Below are 14,863 nucleotides of genomic sequence, written 5' to 3'. Positions count from 1 at the left end.
TTGTCTCCAATGATGATACAACCAAGTTGAAGCCACTTATCCCCACTTGATAGCTCATTCAGTTTACCCAGCAAGTAACTAAGCCATGTGGATTGCTAACGTCCCTGGTTCGATCCCCGGATTATGCTGAGTTTTCTAATCTCAGTCAAAGAAGCAACAGGAGAATGAGAGTTAACCTGAATGCAGAGGAGAAGGTAAACCAGGGTTCCTGTTCGCTACCTTATTAGGGGCACATATGTAGCTGTTGGGGGAGGACGGAATCAGACTCAGGTGTGAAGCAATCTACATTTCAATAGCCTGCTAACAATAGCCACTTGAACAAGAAATCAGAGGATGCTTAAGCACCCAACAAACTGTAGTGCCACTGGAAAGGGAAAAAAAATTAATTTGTATCGTGCCTTTCATGTCAGGAGGACATCCCAAGGCGTTGGACAATCAGTGTTTTGAACCGGAGCTGGGGGTCGGGATCAGGGAGAGTGGAGGGCGGGGGGTGGGGAAGGAGGGTGATCGAAGGCACATGGTCGAAGAGGAGGGTCTTGAGACCGGTCTTAAGGAGGCAAGGAAGGGGGCGAGGTGGAGGGACTGCAGGATTGAGTTCGAGAGGGTGGGGGTAGAGTGGCTCAAGGCCTGCCCGCCAATGATGGGACGGGCGAGGCGAGGGATGTGAAGCAGGCCGGAATCTGCTGAGCAGAGGGAGTGAGCAGGATGGTAGCGGGTTAGGAGGTCGCAGAGGTAGGGGAGAGCAAGGCCATGGAGAGCTTTGAAAGTGAGGACAGGATCTTGAACTGTATCCAGTGTGTGATAGGAAACCAGTGGAGTCAGGTGAGGATGGGGGTGATAGGGTCACGGTGCCTGGTGCAGGAAAGGACACGGGTTACAGAGTTCTGGATGATCTGTAGCCTTTGGAGGGAGGGGGTGGGGAGGCTGACAAGCAGGGAGTTTGCACAGTTGAACCTGGATGTTATGAATGCGTGTATGACAAGTAAAAACAATGTAAAAATAAATCAAAATACTTCAGTAGAGAAGAAACTTGGTGGTTTTTCTAAAGTAAATCCATGGTGGTGGGGCGGGAGATTTACTTTAGAAAAACAGGTTTCAAGTTACCAGGATCGCAGCAATTTAGAAAGCACATATTTATAAGTAGTAACATTAATGCATAATACAGAATCTAAAATGCAATGCATTCATTTACTATGCTAGGGAAAGGTATGCCTAGGTCAGGATTTACAGCTTAGGCAAATATTTACAATGTTCTCCTTTCAAGCACTAAACAATGTTTACTGGAGGAGAGATCCACAATAATAATGTATCTCTGTTAATGTGCAACAACTAACAATATTACATATATCCTAAGGGAAGCCTGTTTGAAATATAAGCCACTACTCTGGTGGAATAACTATAAATCCCCACCAAACGATTCCTTCCTATGCAGTAGAAGCAATACCAACCCATGAGCCCCGCACTATTGATCAACTTACTAGTCTCTACCCTCTTGTCTTCTGGTTAGACAGAAATAATTGACCAGTCTTTTTGATGCTGTTTCACTCCAATCACTTGTCAACATAAGTCTTAATGACTGACAGTGCGGTGGAACTTACTTACCTTCTGCTGTTTACAAGGAACAGGCAAGGGAGATACAATAGCAATTTTTTTTCCACCAAACAGAGTTGCCCTCAGGCAGAAATGTAGGAGATTCAGAGGAGGCGATGTGATTGGAGCACATTCGAGTCCTAATGTCAAAATGCCAGATTCAATCTTGTAATACAAGATATCATGATTTACAAAACACAAGTTTCAGGAGAGCTGAATGTAAGGTAATGGCAGTAAGTTGACCGGAAAGTTTTTATTTTTTTTAAAGATATACAAGAAGGAATAAGATTTGTACCATATTGAAGTAGGACGATAAAATCAAATCCTAGACCTAAATGGTTAAGTCGAAAAGTTACAGTGAGCGCAAAAGTAAAAGTCACCAAACGACTGTATTTAAGGAAAAGTGGAACGGAAGATATTGGAAAACTAATGCAAAGAGAAGCAAAAATAATAATCATGAGTGACAAGAGAAAATTGGAAAATCAACTCACGAAGAACGTTAAGGGAAATGAAGAGATTATCTGAGTGCATTCTTTGCAGGCAAAGTATTAAAGAACAAGCAGAGCCCCTTAAGGAATAAGAGTTTGATAGAGGGGAGGCAAACAGTATGTATTGCTTTGTTTATATATAACAAAAGTGTGTTCCAAAATAATATTCCCAGATAGGCACCTGTAGTGGAGAGGGTGCATCTTATCCATCATTTATATTGTCAGGACCAAAGCGACTTGGCTCCCAGAAGAATAGTGATGTGGAGCAAGAAGACCGATTTATGTTTAAAATTGCAGTAACACGCCACCAAACTGCAATATAAATGCAGTATTAACCTTCAGGCTGCTATGTGTTGGTGCCTCCAATCTCCGTGTACATCTGTCAGGGTGTAAAGATTATGGTTTCAATGATCTCTCTACACAGTGAGAGTCGGGGAGTGCAAACTCAACAAAGGAGAGGAATTGTGAATCAACAAAAAAATGTTGTTTCCAATAAAAATTGTTCATCAATTTATCCTTTTAAAAATAAAAAACAGAAATCATGGTAGTTATATTTATACACATGGTCCAGAAAACAGAAAATTGAGCTCTCTATTTCTCTTTAATTGTTTGAGGAATCGGCCTATCATCCCACCACACATCAAAATAGTTGGATAGTTATTTTGAAATGTGAAAAAATGCTACTTTGCTTGAACTAATAATTAACTCATAATCATAAGAAAACATGACTTGGCTCATCAAACACATCCGTTCAACAAAGCCTCTTGTGCAACTCTAAACAGCTTCTTACTTGAACACTGTGAACCGAAAGTCAAGAGTTGGAATTATTATTTTGTTAAAATATTCCAAGAAATATTCTCCTCTCCAAATAAATTATGAATACCTATGGATTCAACAATCAAACTGAATATTTACAGTTATACATTAATTCAAGCCAAACTTTATTTTGATGTATCCTTTGCTACTGCATAATGCTTGCATTAATTTGCACATAGTTGTATCAAACGTGAATTGCCTGCGATGGGAATGGCAGTCATCTTTCAAAGTTTAATCTTCACATACAACTTGGATAGTGCCATCATCTCATAGGCAATAAATAACCATCTGGGACACTGCTCCTCTCTTAAGTTTTCTGGTAATCTTCCCTCACTTAGTTCCATCTAATTCTAGGCCATGTCTGTACTTATTTTCCAACGAGGCAACACAGAGAACACATAAGCCAATAAGAGCACAAAACCTTATGCATGTCAGAACAACTACAAGCCACTTCAGGTAGGAATGAGAGAAAAAGGACAGGTAAATGTGGAGGACATTTTACATGCAGAATATATGTTTCGTTCAAAGACATCCACACCTACAGAAGCCTTTTAAGATTCAACCTCATTTAATGTTGACGTCCAAATAGCAGTACATGAAAATAATATAATAGTTGACAATTGGATTCTGAGAAGCAACATCTTGAAGTATAGCCAGACAAAACCATAGGTACAGTGCTCCTTGACACTTATTCCCTTGAAAGAAGCTTCAATGGATCCTTCCACACACTGGCCCATGAAAAGCTACTCCCTGAAACATCATAATGTCATTCTAATTTGTCCTTGCATGCCTAAGAGTCCTAGAAGAAGTTGTTCTCCGCTACTCTATTTGATTACATCCATTTACTAAAAGTCTTGCTCCGAAATGAAACAATTTCCTAGATTGAACTTTCATCCAAAATAATATAAAGAGCTTGTCTCTTGTGTGTATCACCAAGTGAGATTTTGTTTCAATCGTAGAAATGGGAGCTTTAATGCATGGATAATCAGGGCTATGATTTTCCGAGAAAACTGGGAGCTCCAAAACAGTCTCATAGAAAACAGAAAAATGGGACTTCAGGACTGCACTCGTTCACAAAGAAAAATAATCTGCGTTGTGATGATTTGTTTTGCGTGAAGCAAATGTGAGCTCATAGGAATTCATACTTTCGAAAAGCACACACCAAATTCAATTGGGAATGACCTTCTGAACTTTCTAGACAAGATAGCATTAAACAAAATTGTTGCTCCCACACTTCCAATAGTTGAATGTTGTATTTGCAGGTCTCCTAAACAATAGTATCAACATGTGATGTGTGATATTTTCATTGAAAATGTGGGCTCTTTGGAATAACTTGTAAACCAGACATGGAATTTCTCAAAATATGCAAATGTCTTATCACATATTACCTATGAGGTGCACTCAGAGAAATTTATTTTTTCTAAAACCTGCTTCTTACCTTCACCAATGCTCAGAGAGCTTCTATCTCAAGTGATAACACTACCCTTCAAAGAGTGGTTAACTGTCCACCTGAAAGACGAGGGATGACTGTTGTGTCCCAGTCCAATAAAAACTCATTTGGACATTGATAGACAAATGTGTTATTTTCAGCAAAGAGAAAACCCAGTCAATAACTCTGTCAAGAAAGATTGATACTGATGTTGCCCACCAACCACTAATCTATAAGGGTACCAAGCTCTCTCTGTTAGAGCAATTTCACTAATCTATAAGGACGCCATGCTATCTTCTTTTAGAGCTATTCTCACTAATCTATACAGGCCCTGTTAGAGTAATTCGGGTGCTTGGCTTGTAATAACATCTGAACTAGTGCTGCAGGAATAGAGTGACAAAATTAGATTAAAACATGGAGAAACAATGGGAGAACTCAATCTTACTTGGTCCCATTAGTGATTTCAGTATTCCACAAAGGTTATATTTGTTCAGTGAAGAAATATGCCCCCATTGAAAAGGCATCAGGGAAAACCCATCACAAGCTTTTCGATTCAACAAAGTAATGTAAACTAATGGAGTGCATGAGGTTGGATTTAGATTGATTGCATTAATTGCAATCTCTTTTTTTCAAAGGTCGAGTTGCAAGATTTATGCAAGTTAGGCAAAGCTTGAAAAAAGCTAACATGTAAATGCAATTAATGCAAAAAATAGAGTTTGTGAAACTCACTTACTGCACCCCAGTATCCTATTTCTGGTCAACATCTGCTCCAAACAGTATCATGCAGAATTTACGGTCAGTTCACTGGAAAAGATGACTGGAATGGGTTACGGGAAGGGTGGTTGAGGCCAGGAGGTTGAATTCATTTAAAGAAACAGCTTGGTGCTGTAATGGAAAGATGGCAGGGTCGGTATTCTGGGAGGACTTGCCAAAGGGCTTTCTTCATCTGAATTTCTTTTACTGAGGAAATAGAAGACAAAAGTCCTATGATGCCATAGAATTCCTAAGGGGTCAGATGAAGGCTCTGGGCACCATCTTTGAAACTTGAAGAATCTTCTCTCATTTTAAGCCAATTAATTACTGTTGGCTGACATGTTCATTCAGAGAGGCTTAGTGCCCTTCTGCTGCCTTAAGGTTAACAAATGTTGCTCCTACTAATTCCAATGGCTGACAGATTGGGAGGAATATATGTGCTTGATCTGTTACAGAGTTCCAATATCATTAAGACACTCCCTAATTAATGTCCACATTACTTATAATAACGTTTGGCAGCAGTTCTCCTGTTTGGTTTGGGATCTTAGGCAAAGCTTTATTTGGCCGCCAAGTTAGTAGTAATAATGATGAAACATGCATATTCTTTGGAAAATGCATTACTACTAGTACTACTAATAATGCACAACCTACTGTTCTTTCTCCAAACCAACATGAAAACAGATGCCTTGGAGTCAAAGGCAGTCAACCACAACCAATGCACACAGGAAAAAGGAAAAATACTCTTCTGCTGCAGAACTGGCAAGAAAAAAATCACATAATGGCAGAAGAAATACAAAAGAACAACATTTCCTAATCTCCGGGGAGGATGCCATTATTCATATTGGGACAGGTCATTTCAATCCAAATGATCTGACTTGAATCACATTCCACGTATTTTCCGAATTTATTTGAACTATCCTAATTCAGATCAATTTGGAGGTCAAAATCTACTCAGAAGATCATCCCAAGCTACCATTATAACAGAGGACGAGGTTCATTTGATAAGACTGTTACGTTAATTACATTTTAATAATTTTATAATTAAGCCTATAGCCCATTAGGACTGACAAAACAGATGATGATGTCTCTTTAATTGTGCAGCACATTACACCACAGCAGGGTGGTAATTCTCAAGTAGCTGAGTAAATGTTTACTGCAAAATGACTCAAACAAAGCAAAAATCAACCTAAAATGCCATGTTCCAACTTTATCCCATATCTAATTAGTAACTAGAATGGCTTTATTTTCACATTAAAAGCATTTCAGGAACAAAGCCAAAAAATGCCAATTATACATAAAGGGGAAATAATATAGCAATAAACTTGCAAAGCAATTTTACCTTTAAAAATACTGAAGGGATTATGGATACAGGATTTCATTGCATGGTTAAAAAGTAACTGTATATCTTGGATCAGTGTTCATAAAGTGGAGTGATTAGAACTGTATCGATGCAAATTCAAATGTCATCAAGAAACAAAACCATTTGCCTAGCTTTTAATCAATTTTTTTGGCACCAGACACTTTTAATTTTTCCCATGGCTACAGTGATGTTGATTGTCAAGACACTAAAAGGTGCCACACATTATGGTTTAGGTCTTGCATGTCCATAAAATGTACTATTGTGGATGCAACTGCACTTTTCTAACTGCAGTTAGAATGTCTAAGAATGTTGGTATGTCTAACTAGATTATGCAAGGCGTTGTTTTAAAGAGGACTCAATAATTCATTGTGATCTCAAAGAGTTTGGGGAAATTCCAGTTGATGTTAAGGGAAGCCACATATGCCTGTTCAGTGGACATTTAAGATCCCACGACACTACTCAAAAAAAGGGAGTTTCTCCCGGTGACTTGGCCAACATTCTGCCAATGTCAATATTCCAGGATATCATTTAAACATGTCACAGGGATCACTGTTATATGTATTAGTCAAAACTTCAACGGCACCTTGTTACACCACAAGAGCAAGCAGGCTGCAGATTCCAGGATATGTAGAGGTTTATGTGAGGTTGTGACTCAGGAGAATTTGCCTCGAGTCTTCATTTAGTCCATTTATGCAGCATTTTAAAGGATCCAGAACTTTGCAAATTGTTGAGTTCAGACTTAACTTTGCAGTCGGTTTTGTGTAATTCTTAACTAAACTGATTCAAAAACATTTTCAAAACTCAAGCTGTATTTAAGAATTTGCCAAATTCTGGACTCTCTAAAATGCTACTTAAATAGAATAACTCTAGACCCGGGTGGAATTCTTGCCCGTGGCTACCTACAGATTGTTGGTGCTGAATAAACATCAATCCAAAGTTAACATTCAGAGCTGTTTCACCAGTTTACACTGCAAACATTGGTTACAAGTTGCAAACCATTCTGTGTGTATGGCTTTTTTGTCCCAAGCACTTTTGGAATAAATTGAAACCTTCCCCCCAGGCTGAAAAATTTATGGTTGACCGGCAAAGTTGAATTATTCATATCATGTTCTGAATTTATCAAGGAAATTAATTCTATATTTTTACTTGTGCAACAAAAAAGTCAGCAGGGTTTTGTTTTAATGGCAACAGTTGATCTGCTTCAAACTGCAAATATTATTGTTTTACAGCAAGTCAGTGGAGAGATTGATTACAAATGCAATAGCACTTTATTTGCTGGGAAAATGCTCCCATTGTGCTCAGTTTGCTGTGACCCGCTCTGTGTTGTAATTTTCTCTTTAAATCCCACCAACTGCTGATAATCCCCAGGTAAAAAAAAATTGCTAGCGATCTATGAATGATCTCAGTCCTGTTCACAACATAGCTCCATTTTATAAGCAACGGCATCTCCCATATCCATTGCACTTAATGAGAGATATAATCAGATGCCCAATACATGAATTCCCTCAGGCAAGTGGTTTTCAGGACAGTGGCAGGTATAGGACAGTAATTCATTGGACACAAAATTACATATTAAACAATAGAGGGTCAAGAATCTCCCTGGAAACTAGCATGCTATCCTGATCTGTACTAGGATTTATTTAAAACTTGTGATGCTGAGCCTGTGTATAATTCAATAAACCATCTGAAATATCAATCTTGATCTACAAAGTTATAGCAAACTGTTTTGAGAAAAATAAATGGTTTTCCTGAAATCTTGTACAACATTTCAGCACACAAGTCCATTTGATCCACTGTGCCTGTAATGGTTCTCATAGAAACCTATCCTTGTGCATCAGCCTGGCTCAGTTGGTAGCACTCTACCTGTGAGTTAGATATTTTTATATTGAACTTATACACTCATCACATGTAACCAAAGAAATTTACAACAGGCCATTCAATCCATTGTGTCTGTTGTGGCTCTTTTAAAGAGCAATCCACACAAGATCACAGAAGATCAAATGATTGGTTCAGGTGAAGCCCATCTGATCTCCACAACACCCATATCACAGCATCAGGCTGCTTTATAAATGAGTCCAATATAGTGGCCTCAATCACTCTTCCAGGCAATCTGTCTCTGAGTAATGAAAATCTTCCTGACATCTGTCATCAATTTGCTCTTTAGCAACCTTAAACCTGTAACTTTGTTAATCCCATTTAAAATGTTGTACATCTCTTTGAGGTCTTCTCTGAAGAGCCTTAGCTTGTAAATCAATATATTTGAGACAAAATGTTATGCATATAAGAGGGAGAAACAAATAAAGGGGTATAGGAGATGGGAATAGGAGTGATGGAGACTCATATGGAGTACAAACATTGACATGGACTAGTTGAGGCTGTTTCTGTGTCGTAGGATTCGGTTTAATTCTAGGTAATTATGCTCACAAGTCACAAACTCACTAAACAGTGGGAATCTGAATAAACCAAAATATGGTGATATGGACAAATGTCTAATGGGTTCAATGTGTCATTTTCATATTAGGAACCTGGGCACAAATTCAGTCGCAAGAATTGAGCTGAAAATCTATCCCTGTTTGTTAAATACATTTTTTTAATGCTATGCTTAATGCCTCACTCAAAAAAATGCAATGGCAGCAACTCCCCTAGCAATAGATTCCACCAAATCAAGATTTATTGCATTTCCCTAGCAATAATAATAATCCTTACAGTTGATATAGCACCTTATCACGTCTTTAAGACATCTCAAAGCATTTTAAAATGTGCAGAAGTTCGCAAATTCTTCAATACAGTCTTAATTCTAAGCCTGGTTTTCTGTTAATTCTTTTAAGAGCTTCAGAAAAACAGTTTCACAGTTAATAATAATCCTTGCATTTGATATATTTCCTGATCACATCTTCGAGATGTTTCAAAGCACTTCACAGAATATACTGTAAAGTGAAATGACTGCATATTTTGTGGGCGAAACGTGGCAGCCAATTGCACACAGCAGTGTCCCACAAAAATCGTGGATTGAACGGCCAATTTGTTATCATGATTTTAATTTTTTTTAAAGGAAATATTACCCCTGGAAAAGCGATTTGCCAATCAACTAACAATCAGGTTCTTACTTACTGCTAGAGGCGTATGGAGTAAGGAAACTTGCCCCCCAACATTTTCCCTGCTGGGAATCGAACCCAGATGTCTTGCTTGCGAGGCAAATGCTCTAACCACTGAGCTACACGACTCCACTGAGCTACAAAATTCAGCTAAGACTGAATTCAACAATTTTGCCAAATTCTGCACTCTCTAAAATAATACATAAACAGAATAAGTCTGGACCAAGATGGAATTTCACCCACCAGTTGGGAATGGGAGGCTGAAAAGATCATCAGGGCTTCCCTGGAGCTGAATTGTTTCCAAGGAGACATGACTGCTGAAGCAGCAATCCAAGATATGTATTGATGATTGAACAACCTGCTCTCAATACCCCTCAAAGGCACAGACGTGTCATCAACCCTGAGAGTAAATGCTCCAATAAACAGGAAACTCATAGGTCGATAGGTATAGTGGTTAATTTCACTCAAAAAGAGAGATTAAAAGATAGCTTAACCAACAAAAGGAAAAACAGCTCCAACTCACCTACAGCCACTTAGGCTAAGAAAAAAATTGATTTTTACAGCATCAGAATGTCAAAATGTTTCTAATCACTTTACAGTAAATACTATTTTTGTATGCAAATCATTTATCACACACAGAGGTTCCACAACCAGTTAGTTATTTGTTGGTTTGTTGGCCAGGACACCAGTGACATCTCTTCTTTTTCGATGGCGTCACAAAATCTATAATGTCCATCCGAAGAACAGGTAGATATGAACTGGGTTCAAAATTTTTATCTGAAGGACTCGACCTTAAACAAGTTCAGAAAGAGAGAAATGGGAGGTGACTGTAGAGATGGTCAAACAGAAGGTCTTCTTGTGTGATCTGAAGATGGACAAAGAGGGGGCCAGGCAGTGGGACTAAGGCAGGCAGTTCCACAGCTTCAGAGCATAGTGACTGAAAGCATGGTCGCTAATAGCAGAGTGGAGGGGACGTGAGGCATGCAGAAGGCAGAGCATATATGCAAGATCTTGATATTTTGCATCAACATGCATAAACCCATCATGATGTTTAAAAGTATCCAAACCAGAACTGAGCACCTTCACATCGAAATTTACCTGGGTCTGAAGTGGAACGTGCACTCTCTCCCTGGAGGCACGTCCCCTGCTTACCTAATTGTGGAGAGTATCAGGCACAGGTTTGCGAGGGCCCAGTGTGCATGTCAAGTTCAACTAGCTCAAACCGCAAAGATTGCCATTGAGAGCATTGTCGGGCAAGCTTTCCAGTAATGAATGTATTAATTCAAAGCATGAAAAATCTAAATTCAGTCAGCTGCATTCCAAATGCAGAATGTGAAAATTGTATTTTCCCTTGAAGATGAGGCCATTTAGCAACCTATTAAATACATTGTATTCTATACAACACATTATCATGTAATGTTGCAGCACACTGCAGGGTACATACACAAAATGCTTGATTATATGTATTTTTTAACCAATTTTCTATATTTCCTGGAATTAAGACTTTATTTCAAAGACATCATACACCACAACTTGGGAACACATCAGAACAGAAAATAATGATTCTCTACATCAACAGACTATTCCAAGATACTATCTATAGATTATTAAACCCCTCGGTTTAAATCTGGAATACTTCTGTCTGGGTAGCAATTTTATCATAAATAATGGATTGGGGATATCACTGAGCACATCTTGTGCACTATAAAAGATAGACTCTCTGTATTTCAATGCTGTTTTCTGATGTTAAATAAGTTAGAAAAAAAGTCAATTAATTAGGCCTTCAGCCTTTCTGCCCACACCCTCTGGAACTCCATCCCACAGTCCCACCGCCTCGCCCTCTCTTGCCTCCTTCAAGCCCATCTCAAGAACCTTCCTTTTTGACCACGCCTTCGGTCATCCTCCAACCCCCACCCCCCTTGCCCTCCACTCCTCTCAACTCCAATCCCCAGCTCAGCTGGGAACCCTTCACTGTCCAGGAGTTGGGTGAAGGGCATTCTATAAATGCAATTTGTTGTTGTTGTTACTTAATTATCATTAAATCATGAAGGAATCCATAGAATGATCCACGTTACACAAAATCCAATATGTTTTGGGCGTAAACATATTTTTCAAATAAAACCTATTATTGGAGAACTTATTTCTGTATAACAGCAAATGCAAGCTTTATTGCATTATTGAATGTCAAAGATAATCTTTTGAGTACTGACTGATTGCTTCATTTTTGCACTTTCCATAGTATATTATTTTCTAACATCTGGCTAATGTTGGAGAGCATATATTTCCCTTGAATTTATCACAGCTTGTGTAGTAAAACAAAGATTTCAGGTGGGATACATTACTTAAATTACCTGGTTAGCAACATACTTCTGTCACATTATTTGATCAAAGGAGAAAGTTTTAACCATAATATGGCTAATATCTCTCACCTAAAACCTTTCTATTGAAGACACTGTAATCAGTGAAAATCACTTCCTCTCTAACATTAACCAGCTATTAGAGACAAAGCAAATACATCAGCAGGAAGTACTAAACGAAGTGGAATTATAGAAAATGAGAAGAGGACAAAGTGAATTGAGCACTCAGAGCATCCAAGAGGGAGGAATTTAGCAAAGTCATTCTTAATTATAGAAACACAAAAAAAGTGTTCCAATCCATTTTGAAAATGGATGGAAATTGCATCCAATAAATTAATTATCTTTTGCTTTGGAAAACACAAGTTCTTTAATGCTTTTAAAAAATTACAAGTATAATTATGTATAAAGGCTGACTGGAAGTCAAACCATGACTTCACCGTAGGATATTACCTGAACAGTACTCTGTGTATATGCAATGCATTTCTTTCTCAACTTCTCCAATACAAAGGTAAATGCTGAATTTTAGTATTTTTATTAGTAGTAATACTAATAATCCTTGCATTTGATATAGCGGCTTTCACATCAGGAGGATGTCTCAAGCACTTCGTAGAACATATTGTGAAGTGAAGTGCCATTGCGGGCAAACATGGCAGCCAATTTGCACATAGCAATGTCCCACAATCAGCTAATGTGGTGAAAGAACAATTTTAATAAATAATAATCCTTGCATTTGATATAGCACCTTATATGGTGCCTTTCACGACAGGAGGAATTAAAACACGCCAGCAGGCGCTTCCAAACACTTAGCATGGGATGGGCTTGTGACTAAATAATTACATTTGCAGCTTTTATTAAAAAGGCTGCGTTTTCTTTTCCTTGGAATCTTCTTTTCCTTATCTATATGCTCCCTCTGGGCAATGTCATCCGCAGCCACGGGATAAACTTCCACTCGTATGCAGATGACACACAATTCTAATTTGCCTTCTCCAGTACCAACTCCAGGTCCATCAATGTTCTATCAGCTTGTCTGGCAGATATCAGGGGTTGGATAAATGTAAACTTCCTGCAGCTGAATATGGACAAGATGGAAGCCATACTCCTTGGCTTCCATCAATGTTTTCACTCCTGCGGATCAGAACTCCTTAACCTCCCTGGGCTCTCCCTCATACTCACCGAATCAGTGCATAATCCAGACATCCAATTCGATCCCAGCTGTCCTTCCTCCCCTACTTCTGGTCGCCTTCTTCCACCTCCATGACTTTGCCTGCCTCCGACCGTACCTTACTTCAAATGCAGTCGAAACCCTCGTGCATGCGTTTGTTACCTCCCGCCTGGATTACTCAAGTACATTCCTCGCCGGTCTCCCCAGCTCTGCTATTCAAAAGATCCAGCTCGTTCAGAACTCTGCTGCCTGCATGCTTATCCCAGACCAAACTCCTCACCCACCTCTCACCAGTTCTGGCCATCCGCCACTGGCTCCCCATCACCGAATGGATCGAATTCAAGATCCTCACATTTGTGTTCAAATCCTTTCACTCCCTGGCACCTCTCTACCTCTATGACACCCTCACACCCCAATCCACTACCTGGCGCTCAACTGGCACCAGCCTCCTGCTCATCCCTCGCATCCTCCACCCCACCAGAGGTCGCGCTTTCAGCCACTACGCCCCTGAACCTCTGGAACACTCTCCCTCATTCCCTCCACCTTGCCCCCTCTCTCCCCTTTTTCAAGCCCCCCTGAAAAGCTTCCTCTTCGACAGTGCTTACGGCCACCTCCTCCCTCCTCGGAGGCAGGCTCCATTAACAGGCTCCAGTTAATGCTCTGAGACAAGGTGCTAAATAAGTGCAAGTTGTTGCTGTTTTCCCTAGAACGCAATTCAGCACTTTATTATGTAGTGTCCCAGAGCGCCAAACCAGCACAGCCCAATAAAATAATAACAAAATAATAACAATAATCCCTGCATTTGTTACAGTTCCTTTCATGTCAGGAGGATGTCTCAAAGAGCTTCACCTGATTCATTGTAAGATTAGTGACAGGTATTTTGAAGGCCAAATGGTTGGAACCCCACAGTGACTTTGGTAAAGACTGGGTTTAACCTTTTGAGAAATGCATCAGCATTTCTGCACCAAAACATAAATATACAAAAAAAAGTATACAACGTCAATCATTTTATATTTATATAAAAAAAGCTTTTCACATTGGGCGGAATATCCCACAGAAGCATTGGGGAGTCTGAGCTAGAGGTAGGAAGATGGACCAAATAACTCGTCAAAAATAAAATTCTTAAGGTGGGCTTTACAGGCGTCGAGAGAGGAGTATAATATGTTTACATTGTTAAAATTACTAATATACATTAAAATAATTAAATATTTTGACCATGTATTATATTCATATTAATGCTGACAATATAATTTATGTGTTTTAAAGTATGTAATTTGAAGAGAGTAATTTTCAAAAAAGGTTTTGTGTGTATTGAAATATGCCCCAAAAAATCTCATGTTAATGAACGAGATGGACAATTGTATGATCTTAAAAAAAATCTGCTCGTAGCCCCAGCTGCCTCCTTGAACAAATTTTCAGCATCAATGATGAAGTGCAAATTTTATAAAGTGCATCAAGCTGTCTTAATCTGTAAGACTAATGCCAGGTCTTATTAGCTTAAGGCAATGTGAGTTGCTTCTTATAGAGGTCTGGTGTTATTTTGATTTTCAGATGTGGTAAAAAGAACACTGAGAAGTGGTTTTGGAACTACTGAGATTTTGGCAGCATGAAATATGGTTTCAGAGATGAGCAATGAAACATGTCTCTGCCCTCAAGAAAGCAACATCTTAGTCAGAATGTGGTTTATCAATTTAGAATCAATTTTTAAAAGTACTCCTTTCTAAACCGTCAGAAAATAATCGCAGTTCAGGCATACACGCAACACAGAAACTGTATCAGCCACAAGCATGTTTTTATTCTGCAGCTCTCAAAT

General features: G+C 39.0%; 1 protein-coding gene across 1 annotated transcript in view; it reads right to left on the bottom strand.

Moving 5' to 3' along the window:
* Window positions 1-14,863, bottom strand: part of LOC103181334 (protein diaphanous homolog 1-like) — a 924,060-nt gene that overhangs the window by 315,603 nt on the left and 593,594 nt on the right. The window lies entirely within an intron of this gene.

The sequence above is a fragment of the Callorhinchus milii genome, unplaced genomic scaffold (assembly GCF_018977255.1).
Source record: "Callorhinchus milii isolate IMCB2004 unplaced genomic scaffold, IMCB_Cmil_1.0 Scaffold1, whole genome shotgun sequence".
Lineage (NCBI taxonomy): Eukaryota > Metazoa > Chordata > Chondrichthyes > Chimaeriformes > Callorhinchidae > Callorhinchus > Callorhinchus milii.
The sequence above is the reverse complement of the archived record's forward strand: the minus strand, read 5'-3'. Positions and strand labels throughout refer to the sequence as shown.